Source organism: Limulus polyphemus, unplaced genomic scaffold (assembly GCF_000517525.1).
Source record: "Limulus polyphemus unplaced genomic scaffold, Limulus_polyphemus-2.1.2 Scaffold1904, whole genome shotgun sequence".
NCBI lineage: Eukaryota > Metazoa > Arthropoda > Merostomata > Xiphosura > Limulidae > Limulus > Limulus polyphemus.
Genome location: NW_013667514.1, coordinates 109,212 through 121,627, shown reverse-complemented (window position 1 = coordinate 121,627; position 12,416 = coordinate 109,212). Strand labels below are relative to the sequence as shown.

Genomic DNA, 12,416 nt, shown 5'->3' with positions numbered 1-12,416 from the left:
CTAAACAGGAATGTTTTGTGAAAAACTAGCGTTAAACAAAGTGTCGATTTTTGTCAAATAAATAATCTAGGAAACTTTAGTTTAAAAAAAAACACACACCATAAAATGCATTAAAATATAAAATAATGATGCTTGTTCGAAATAAAAACAAAGAACTATCTAAACGACTAACTTACAAAAACACGTAAACAACTTCTGTTACTTCATCTCTTAATAATATCAATCTCTATATAATATCAGGCGTAATGGTTAAAACAACGTGTGTTACTTCATCTTTTTTTTAACTATTACACCTGATATTATCAACTCTGTTACTTCATCTTTTAATATAGATATTGATATTTTTTAACTATTACACCTGATATTATGAACGTCTGTTACTTTATTTTTTAATAATATCAATCTCTATATAATATCAGGTGTAATAGTTAAACTCTTCCTTTTATAGTAGGTGGGCATGTATCACACTGAGATCGAAAGTATATTTAAAACAGCTTTCAAACATGGAGGTAATAATGGAGTTGAAGATATATAATTTATATGTGTAGAAAATTCTTATTTTCAGCAATTTTAATATAAATTATGGAAAGCATATAAAGGTTTTCATCTTTTGCTAGGTATGAACAGCTATAAACAGTTATAAACAGCTAGATTTTGAGATGAACCGAGAATTAATACTATTTACTTGTCACCCCGTTTCGTTTTCCACTTTATCAAAAGCAGGACACGTTTATTAAAATCAGATTCAGGGAACGTGGCACATAAATCATAACATGAGATGTTAAAAACTACTCATAATTCTCGAGTTCAAACCTTTAATATCTACATTTTGTCAAATTAAGTTTTGATAATTGATCATCAAAATATGTTGTTAGCATGACAAGTAAAAAAAACAACTAATTTTTCAGGTTTGTTGATTAACCGTCTCCCATTTCCTTGTCACGTTAAACAGTATATATATATATATACAAAAGATTCCTTTAAAAACAACAAGGCATTAGATTAAGCAGTAGTGAATCAAAAAACAGCAGCGATTTAAAACCAGTAATTTTATTGAAAAGGTTAAGAAATCAGGGGAGCACCAGACAGACTGCAATACTTCAGTCAAGGATATTGTAGAAAAACAATAATGCCTTAGGAAACAGAAGAGCATCAGACAAATAGTTCTACTCCAGCTAAACTACAATACTTACATCAAAGAGCAGTAATGCTACAAAAGAAACAACAACAGTGCTTCAGAAAGCAGTCGATCTTTAAAACCTGTAGTGCCTCAGACATACATACAATAGCAATTAATAAAATAACAAAACATGAGGCAAACAGCACAGTTTAAAAAACAGCAGTGCTTTAAGAAAACAGTTGAAAATCTGACAGACACAGTACACAGCCAAACGAAGTGTTTCAGAAAAAAAAACATCTAATAAACGTAAATGCGTGAGTTGAGTTGCAGAAATGTATAAAACAAACAGAATAAATCCAGAACCTTATAGAGGAAGTGTGAGACTCCACACATACAATAGAGCTTAAGCGACACTTCTTGATTTCAATAATGTTGATGTAATTTAATTAGTGTAAATACAAAATACATTTTCATTACTTTTTATGCTAAGTGCAAATATTGTGGCCGTTTCAATCTTATATATTCACTATAAATATCGCAGCTGGCTTATTTAAAAAAGCAACAAATATCGCCACAAGTTATAGTTATCTACAAAGATAAAATGAAAAATAATAACTGCAGCTGTGTAGAGTTTGATCTGCTAGATCACAAGCCTAAACTGTTTATTGTGTTCGAGGAATTAAGATCTAGTGAGTGATAAAGTATATATGTATACAATATAGTTTAGTTAATCTACAAAACCTACAGTAAAGCATGGTAGGAGATCAGGACAAGCTTGGGTCTGCATCTCCGCAAACGATGTTGGTGATATACACAAAAATGGTGGCACCATCACTGCCGTAAAGTATAGGTAGATTCTGATCCATAATTCCATTCTCCTAAGAACACTATACTTCGGTCTGGTTTTTCTCTTCCATCACGACAATGATTCCAGGCATACAGCAAACGTTGTGGAACGATATCGTGACGGTAAGAGGCCGATGGAACAGTAACAGACATGGCTCGGTCTGCATAAAATCTCAATATTGAAAGTGTTCGGGATTATGTAAAAGCTGAGGAAGTCAAAAGACCATCGAAATATTTGGCAGAATTGTGGGGAATAATAGAAGACATTTGGAACAACATTCCTCAATCGCACATTGATAAACTGTATGGTAGCATGAAAACAAGGTGTAATGCTTTGTGTAAATCAAAGATATAACGTACAAAATACTAGCACACTACACAACTTACTCGCTTTTCTTTTGCATTTTGTATGATGATTTTTTAAATAATTAATATATTCACAATCTAGTTGCCATTGTTCGTAGTTTGAGACTACCTGTATCGCTTGTATGATTTTATAATTGTTTCTGATTTATTTCCATTACTATATTATGTAGTTGGGTGGGGAGGAGTCTCCGGCAAATACATTTAGCCCTGTTTTTAATTATCAAACATGCCTGAAATAGCGAATTATTATTAAGATATCTATTATAAAAAAAAAATCAATTACTTTTGGACAATGTGTAGAGTGAACAGAATGCTTCGTTAAAACAGGAAAATGTTACAGACTTATTGAACTCATCAATAAAGCCAGTTATGTTATACAGATTGACTTTATTAAGTAACTTGGTAAAGATAGACATACAGATTTCGCCATTATTATTTTTTCTTTGTATGCTTCAATTACCAAACAAAGATGTTCGAAAGAAGCCATGACTGACTACAAATTAATCAAATACAGCTATCACAATATAAATAACTCCATGTATGATCGAATAACAAGAAAGAATGGATATTCAAGGCATGATGGTAGACTTGCTCTCCTGTTAAACCGTACGCTTAAACAGCGGAGATCTTCCGAATGTTCGTAATTTCTTATATATTCCAACCTCCAAGTTAAGAAGGAAAGTGTTGTCATTAGTTAATACATGAAACTGATCCGAATTAATGAAAAAATGTAAACATATAAATTTGGCAGAGTATACAACTAGTTTTTTTCAAATATCAAACTTAACGAAGAATATATGTCATAATTTATGTTTCCTTTCGACTTGAATATCTTTCAGATTTCTTTGTTGTTTTTTTTGTATTTTTAATGGTTGGAAATGTATAAATCTACAGCGTCTAGATGAAATTGGGACCACTTTTGTTTTTTACCAATAAAACTAATGAAAGAAACGCGACATTTATTTTATTGAAAAATAGAATTTTATAGCGATTCTCAACCTTTTGTAGAAATCCTTTCTTACATTTCCTTACAAATGTTAATAAAATAGAATCTTGACTACCTGCCAAACTAAACAGTTCTTGTGCTTCCAGCCTTGATGAAACGTTGACTGAAAAAAAAAGAAGTTTTTATCATTATCTAGAGAGTTAAGGTCGTTTTTTTTCTTTTCTAATTTTATTGTCAAAATGTCTATATCCCTCCCATATGCACTACAAATTATGAAAAAACAACAAAATATATTGACTATCATTTGATAGCTAGATTGGATCTTGATTTATGGATTTGGTTTAAGACCATTATTGTTGGATTTAGTTAAAACCAAATGAACCTCTCTAGTGTCTATGACACAACAATACTAACAGATCAACGAAGTTATTTGAAAGAATGGTGACTTGTGACTGAATTAGATTTTAATATTGATATGTCTCACTTCCAAGATCCTGGGTCACGTTCGTTTCTTTTCTCTTTTTTTCCTCACAAATGATTAGTTTTCCTTTGTTTTACGCGCAGAAATACAATTAAACTGTATTTGTATATGTATTGTTATACTATTCTTTTTTTCTAAAGTAAAGCCTGGTCACTTGCAGATTCTCAAAACGTTGTCTTATAACATTCTTCAGCAGTCTACATAAGTAATTGCGCTAGACTTAATTTTTCTAACGTGGTTAATTTAACCCTTCTTAGAAACTAACATTACAATATTACCTTAATAGCAGTCACGGGCGAGATACGATGAAATGTGCTTAGATATCACTATAAACAATACTACCTTATTAACTATTATTTATTATTGCTTATTTAACTTTGTAATAATAAAATGTCGTTTCGGCCTAACGATTTTCATTGTAATTTATGACGGCCGAAACGTCACTACGTAATTCTAGTTTTCACTTAACTTCCTTGACTATTTTATTTTCATTCTTACATTTTATCATATTGTAGATTTCTTTAGAAACCGTAATTCATTTGGAAAATAAAATACATATTTTCTGGTGTGTAAAAACGCACACTTAATAATGCCTAAATTCTGGGAATCACTCTGCACGATATTCATAAAATCAGACAATGAATCTGAGCTTAAAATCAGGGTAGGGTGAAGTGTTACCAATTGTTACTTTATGTATCTCAAGTTACATACTAAATTAGAAAGAAATACTTTGATTTCCTTCTGTATATCTAACACTATAAGAAAAGCCGTTGACTGAAGAGCAGTGTTAAAGCTGGGGAAACGATGTTAACCAACCAAAGAACTAGAATAAAAACGCAAGTAAAGAACATTTGAATCCTGGTGGTGCTTTTGAATATATAGGTGTAATTGGTTTAGTGTGCTTTGAATTTCGCGCAGATCTACTCGAGGACTATCTGCGCTAGCCGTCCCTAATTTAGCAGCGATAGACTAGAGGAAGGGCAGCTAGTCAACACCACACACAGCCAACTCTTATAAGGCCCCCACAACTGAAAGGGTGAGCATGTTCGGTAATGGGAATTTGAGCTCGCGATCATCAGATTGCGAGTCGAAGGTTTAATTGTATGAACTGCTTCGACATTTTAAAAAACATTGTGTAACAGCAGCTGGAAACAAAAGCCCTAAACAGACCAAATAACGTGCAAAACCATTTCGTATAGGTTCATGTAGCTAGTGCAGATCCACGTGATGAGATAACCTCTGGATAGATGGTTAACAAACCTCATGGAGGAAGAGGAGGAGTGACGGTAAAAGATCGAAATCCTGATAGACTTGTCACATTGAAGGGTATGAGTAAGTACATGATCTTCAAGCTGATCCACAGACGAAATCGTTTTCATCTTCATAAATGTTTTTGAAACACCTGGCACGATTATGATCACCTGGACTTTCAAAAGAAGAAAAATAGAACTATCACTGTTAGAATGATGACAACTTTTCCCAAACGATAGGACTACGTACAACCATAATTCTACACAAACATAAGCTCTACATATAACTGTGATGTCACACAATTTCGAGGACTGCATAGAACTGTTATTTAAGCCAAACTAAAACACTACAGAGAACCACGATCCTACTATTTACCGATACATAATTATATTGTTTTAAAGCTACCGTCCTACTTATATTTAATCAAATTCACATCATCTGTAATCAACAACATACTGCAAGTCATAGGATACTTCACTAACTCCTTGATGCTTAAGTCATTATTGTATTACAAGTCATAGGATACTTCACTAACTCCTTGATGCTTAAGTCATTATTGTATTACAAGTCATAGGATACTTCACTAACTCCTGGATGCTTAGGTCATTATTGTATTACAAGTCACAGGATGCCTCACTGATTCCTCGATACTTAGCTCAGTATTGTATTACAAGTCACAGGATGCCTCACTGATTCCCTGATACTTAGGTCAGTATTGTATTACAAGTCACAGGATGCCTCACTGATTCCTTGATACTTAGCTTACAATTCACAGAATGCCTCACTGATTCCTTGACACTTAGCTTACAAGTCACAGAATGCCTCACTGATTCCTTGATACTTTGCTCAGTATTGTATTACAAGTCACAGAATGCCTCACTGATTCCTTGATACTTTGCTCAGTATTGTATTACAAGTCACAGGATGCCTCACTCCTGTGACTTGTAATACAATACTGACCTAAGTATCAAGGAATCATGCCTCACTGATTCCTTGATACTTAGGTCAGTATTGTATTACAAGTCACGGGATGTCTCACTGATTCAGTGATGATTATGTCAGTATTGTATTGCAAGTCACAGGATACCTCACTCATTACGTGATGCTTAGATGAATATTTTAGTCTATAATTTGGATAATGACTTCAGAAAATACTTTAAAAAAGAGTGGAAACAAATGTTTTTACAGATTTAAAGACAAAATAGTACTCCATTAATGAGATTTATCGCTCATATTCCATGTTCAAATATTAATAATTTGCAAAGTTGGCTAGTTATTACGTACATCAATTCTGAGTTACTTATGACAAGGCTATGACAATGAATTCTGTAGTACGGATAGGTAAGGGCAGTGGCGGTAATAAAGACAAGGATAAAAAAAGACAACAAAAAAAAAGACAATGGTTTGTTTGAAATATATGTTTGAAATTAAGAACCAAGCTACACAATAGGATATCTGCGCTCTGCCCAATACGGGTATCAAAACCCGGTTTCTAGCGTTGTAAGTCCGCAGCCATAGCGCTGTGCCACTGGGGGGGGGGGAGATAATGGAAAACAGTCAATCGGAAAAAAGACATAGAAAAAAAGTCAATCGAAAAAAAAAGACAACGGTAAAGAAGACACAGAAAATTACCCAAACAGGTCAAAAAGTAAAAAAAAAATCCCATACTTTAGGAATGGTATAAAATAACAAATTTCGAAATAAGCATTTTTACTTTTTTATTATCACATAGAATGATTAGAAGCCATATTGAAATATGTATAGATGCACAAAGCAAACAAATTATAAGAAAGGATAAAAAGAACAGTATGGTTTAATAGCAAGTGTTGAACAATAATGGGAAGCCACTGAATAGAAAACTGTATTAATAACAGCTTAATTATTTATTGTATCAGTTGGTTTACATGGTTTCAATAATTGGCTCAGATGTGGCTTAGCTGTTATTGATACTGTTTTCCAAAGTACTTTTTTTGTTTATTTTTCTACCTGTTTGTGTAATTTTCTTTGTGTTTTTTTCCGACTGACTTTTTTCCATTGTGTTTTTTTGTTATATTTTTAAACCTTGTCTTTATTATCTAAATTCATTTGAGGGTTCACATTTTTTATTCGCAGTTTTCATTATAATGTTAATTAGATTGTTTATTTATAGTTGTTTTCAAGAAATATGTGTGTATATGCATTGATTTCAACCCACTTCTAGCAAAGCGAGACAAGTTCGTTTATATGTTATTACTTTAGATAACATCAATTTTGGACTCACTGAATCAATTCCGAGGTTTTTTTCATCTACCACCAACATACTACAAACCAAGAAGCTGCATAATACACTGTAAATTAACCAATTTTATCTCCTCATTAACACTCGCTTGTTTTTTATTTTATTTTTCCAACGGGATAGGCCTTCGTATTACCTGGTACTATAAAATAATTATCTAAGTTGATTTCTTTCCTGTACTCGAGAAAAAAATTGGAATGCATGAGCATAAGAGAAAAACTGGGCCTCTCGGCCTGAAGAACAACCTCACATTGCCCCTCTCCCTGCCTTTATCCTGTCCTCACAACCTAATATTAACAAAGCTCCCTAGGGCGCTGTAGTAGTTTTCATCAGAACAACGGAGCTATGAAAAATACGTTGGTTTATATGACCGTAATTTGGGAAAGGATTGGGGTGATGGTTGTGCCCCTCGACCCACCGCCTTTCTACTTCCCCATCATAATCATCATTCTCCCTCCCTTTAAAACAATGTACTGGACATATAGGAAGTCATGATACAGTAGAACAGTTTAGTTGATAGACAGGTGTGCTTAGAAACTATGCAGTTGTAATTGAGAAAGAAAAATTAACATATACCCATGTAAGAACACGTGCTTCAGGCAAACCGGGTTGTTAATTGTAGAATATCATTTGTTTTTAAACTTTATATGTTAGTAACCGAAAACGTTATCAAGAAAGTACATGCTAGCGTGGCAATATATAAGAACTTGCAAGATTCCTTGTTTTTTAATTTAATAATGTGATGTACCAAAACCAAACCTAAAAACAACTATTGTGAACTCATTGTGATATAACATGCTTGCCTACCCAAATTATTAGAACTGGAATGGCATATTTTAAAATCTGTAACTTATAGATTAAGAACTTTTATATTCTGGCATTGACCTCTATAATCCTGAGGGTTGCACACACATTTATCAGTAATGGCGGATTAGTTATCATCCGGGCTGTAAACACTTCTACCAGTAGTTAGGGTTTCATTATATACCGCATTATTCTGTCACACCTTTATAAGCAGTAAAATGTTCATCGTCACTTGCATGTCTTATACACATCTCTACTAGTAGTGATGACTTAATCATCACACATGGCCTGGTGGTTGGGCGTTCGAATCCTCATCACTGAACATACTCGCTCCTTCAGCCGTAGGGGCGTTATAATGTGAGGTTCAATCTTATATTCTTCGGTAAAGAATAGCCCAAGAGTTAGCGGTTGGTGGGGTTGACTAGTAAGGGCCCATTCTTTAGTCTATCGCTGCCAAATTAAGGACGGCTAGAATAGAATAGATAGCTCTCGAGCAGCTTCGCGTGACATTCAAAATAACCCAAATAAGAGGAATAAGAAAGACTGCATACCCTCATGACGCTCTCTTTCGAGATTGCATATGTTTATATTGGATAACGTCAAATTTCACCTTTGGAAACTCAGAAAATCTTCTTCAGATCCAGAATAATCAACGATCCGGATCATTTTTGTTCTGTGATGAGGAGTCTCAACCTTAATGTGCCCATGAAATTTGGTAGAGATCCGATCACACTTTACAGAGTTATTAACCCAAAATCGCGAACATACTCTATCTCCTCATTATGAAAAAATGTTTCAGAGTTATCCAGAATCTGGATCCGAATTTGTATCCGGACCAAATTTGGGGAAAATTGTTCCACACTGACTTCTCATATTGTGCAAAATTTTCGTGTACACTGGTCTATCAGTTTTCGAGATACGAGAACGGTAACACAAACAGACAGACACACAGATACAGACCCAATTGCAGTGAACACACGTATGTATCGTAAACACCTATCACAAACCAAATAACGTGTTCTAAAAAAAAAGTGCTTTGCCATCAGTTTTTGATGTTAACTTAGTATAATAAAAGAGCAATTATTTACCACTTACTAGCTTATATTTCTGTTATTAACAATAAATAAAGTATTCGCTGAAAAATCTAGCTTCAGTAGTAGTTAAACATTGTTCTAAAAACAGCTTTTGGATGGAGTTGTAAAATCACCGATAATTGTTTAGATACAATGGAGGGAGATCCTTTGTTGTGAAACAACAGCTCGTCCGTTAGGCCTCTGCAGGTGTTAATGGATAAATTTTAATGCAGGTGTATGTTTTGATAAATTAGACCCTTATGGTGCGTGGGAATTTGCGTTTGTCTTATTTTTTATGGTTGGAATGGACCCAAATGATGAAAGAAGTTCTAAGAGTTGTAATTTAGATACTAAAGTCGTGTTTTGATGATAAATGCAATTTTAGACATAAGTGAATGTTTCAAGTCTTATTTCTTGAATATTCAAGTCAATCTGTTTTGTAAGTACATAGTCGCAATATTTCAACTAGGTGGCGCTGTATAACTAACCTAATACACGATGTAAAAACTAATTCTTTGCATCACGTAAAGCTGTTGTATGTACTTAAATACAACTTTATCTTTGTTTGCATGTCTGTAGTTAAGCACAATGAGCTACCTGTGCTGTGCTTACTACGAGTATCGAAACCAGGTTTTTAGTGTCATAAGTCCGCAGACTTACCGCTGATCCACTGGGAAGAGGGGCATTCCGTTACTTAGCAAACAACAAGCGTGTATATCACGTAACACTGTTCTTTGTGTTTAAATACAACGCGCACATTCCTTTAAATCAAGTGGTAAGTAAAAAAACAAATAACTAAACTAGTCCTGAAATTTGATAAATTATCCTCACGTTATTATGCATGATAATAAAAAGCATGATGTCACAGAGAGAGGAGTACATTATTTTAAAATGATTTTGGAACTTCACCACATGATTACAATCCGTATAACCACAATATCCTATCTGGCATGACAATAGCTCTGCAACATTGTTCCTATTGCAAAATGCTCTGTTGTAAGGCTGTCAGGTCCAAAGTGCATCCTATCACACTGCTTTCCATAATCTATCTAGTTTACGAGGATGGCGGTTTTCCAGCACACGTTTCAACAGTCCATCCACACAGCAGCGATTTGACCGATATGTATTAGTATGGAATAGCATGAGCAACCGTTTCAATCTTCACGTGCTTGGGGTATGCGACAGGTGATAGATTACATCGTGGAAGTAACCTACGTACATGTGATTGGTGTCGCTTTTCCAGACTGAGATATTTTTTTATGATGTTAGGTACTGTTGCCTGGGGCATATGGACGGCTTTCATACACTTTTGTGTTCGTGGATTCTCAGCAGTTACAAAACACCGTAATTGTTTGCCACGCCTGGGATACAATTTGTTATGAGTCTCTTTCTAGATAGTCCTGGTACTCCACCTTGATCTATGTTCCTTTCTTTTCCAACGCTATTGCGTATATAGGATCTCCCTGTCTTGGAAATTCTCAATCCTCGATTGCAATACATCCTTGTAATTTGAGTGTATGAGTATTTTGAGTCGAAAAGGACTATTACATGCCCTCCCCAAAAGCGATCAATTTTCAGTAGCATCACACACCTACGAAACGTTTCACAATGTCAAAATGTAGTTCTTATACATTTCGTTACACCGCGACTTTGTATCGGCTATGGTTGTCACATGACTTGCATATTGAAAATCGTTATTAATATAACGTATTAAACCATGCGTGTGCGTATATATACACACACTCATGGTTTAATGCATTATATCAAAAAGATGTAAAAACATTATTTCAACAGTTAAGTAAATATTAACATGAAAAAGAAGAACTGAATTAAAAACACCAACAGCAAGCCTGTGGTAAAAAATAATTTTACTTATCAAAGCAGGCCTTGACAACTACAACCCAAAGGATGCATATATTACAAAGGATCACCAGGGCACAGTCTATAATGTGGGATACAAGATGTGCCTTGGGTTTTGGAGGTGTATGAGGAAATAGGACCCACATTACAGTGGGGAAAGATCGTCTACCATTCTTAATCTCCGTTCGCTTGTCTCACATGTTAATGAAAGAAAAATAAACATAAAATAAGAAAGAACAAATAAGAATAAGTTAGGAGAGCCAGATGTGGGTGCTCAAACCCACAACGTCCCACATCTATATCATCCTTTATTGCCTGCAGACAGTTGGGAGGTGACTGCTCTCCAAAGAAATGTAAAATGAAAGAAAAACGAAAATAAGGTATTACCCTTGGTGGTAAGTAAGGGAACTTTACCTCCTGACGTTGTATTACAACCTCCACTATAGTAGTAAAAGCTGAAATGAATAAGTTAATTAGTAGTATAGTAGACAAATTATACTAGTATAAAGACCCAACCAAGTAATCGGAGCTAGTATAACTCCCAACCTCCACCCATTAAATTTACTCTTAGAGTCTACTGTAGCTATTTATATTCAGATGTTATCTGTGTTCATACACGCATGAAAATAGTGCCAAGATGTATGACCTTATTAAAAACTAAAAATATTTATCGGAAATTTTAACAAAATAATTTTTAATTTTTACTTCTTTATTATTATACATTTTTGTATTTACCACGAAATAATTTAATAATTTTATTTGATGTTTTTTATTAAATCCATTAAATACTAATTTTTTGTATCAATATTTCAACATTAGTAATGAAATATTGTACTTTATTTCAAATTTTACTGAATCTGAGCAATTGTGAAGTTATAATACCGAAAAAAGAATATGGCATATTACTATTAGGAGAGGGTAAGCCGTATATTGAAAAATATGTTTTTATTTTATCAAAAACCTTTAAATTATTATCACGATTAATTATTTTAATTTCTACATCTAAATAATGTGTTTCTACTTCAGAAAATGAATATATGCGCAGTAGCTTTTGAACTATCTCTGAAGAGAACGTAACCTATCCATAAAGTTTAGTTTAAGATCATAACAATCGTCTCGAGAAATAATTTGAAGATTCGTGGTTCGCGGTTTGTTGCCGCAAAAACGCGTTTTAAGCTTTGTGGCCGTAGGCGCGGTAAGAGTGGCGGTTAAATTCCTATATTTGAGTACTGTAGCCCAAGGGATGGCGGTGCGTGTTGTTCACTAGATGCCTTCCCCTTAGAATATCAGTTAAAATTTAGAGACGGTTGTGTGGAGAAAACTCTTGTGTAGTTTTGCGCTAAATTATCAAAGAAAAGAGCTTTTTTCAAACTTACATACATCTTGGTTAGACG

General features: G+C 34.0%; 1 long non-coding RNA gene across 4 annotated transcripts in view; it reads right to left on the bottom strand.

The window, feature by feature from the left end:
• LOC111087231 overlaps positions 1-12,416 on the bottom strand; it is a 90,338-nt gene that overhangs the window by 24,700 nt on the left and 53,222 nt on the right. For all 4 annotated transcript variants that reach the window (XR_002611945.1, XR_002611946.1, XR_002611948.1 and 1 more), the window contains exon 3: positions 3,394-3,441. This is a non-coding gene — a long non-coding RNA (uncharacterized LOC111087231). The remainder of the gene's footprint in view (positions 1-3,393; positions 3,442-12,416) is intronic.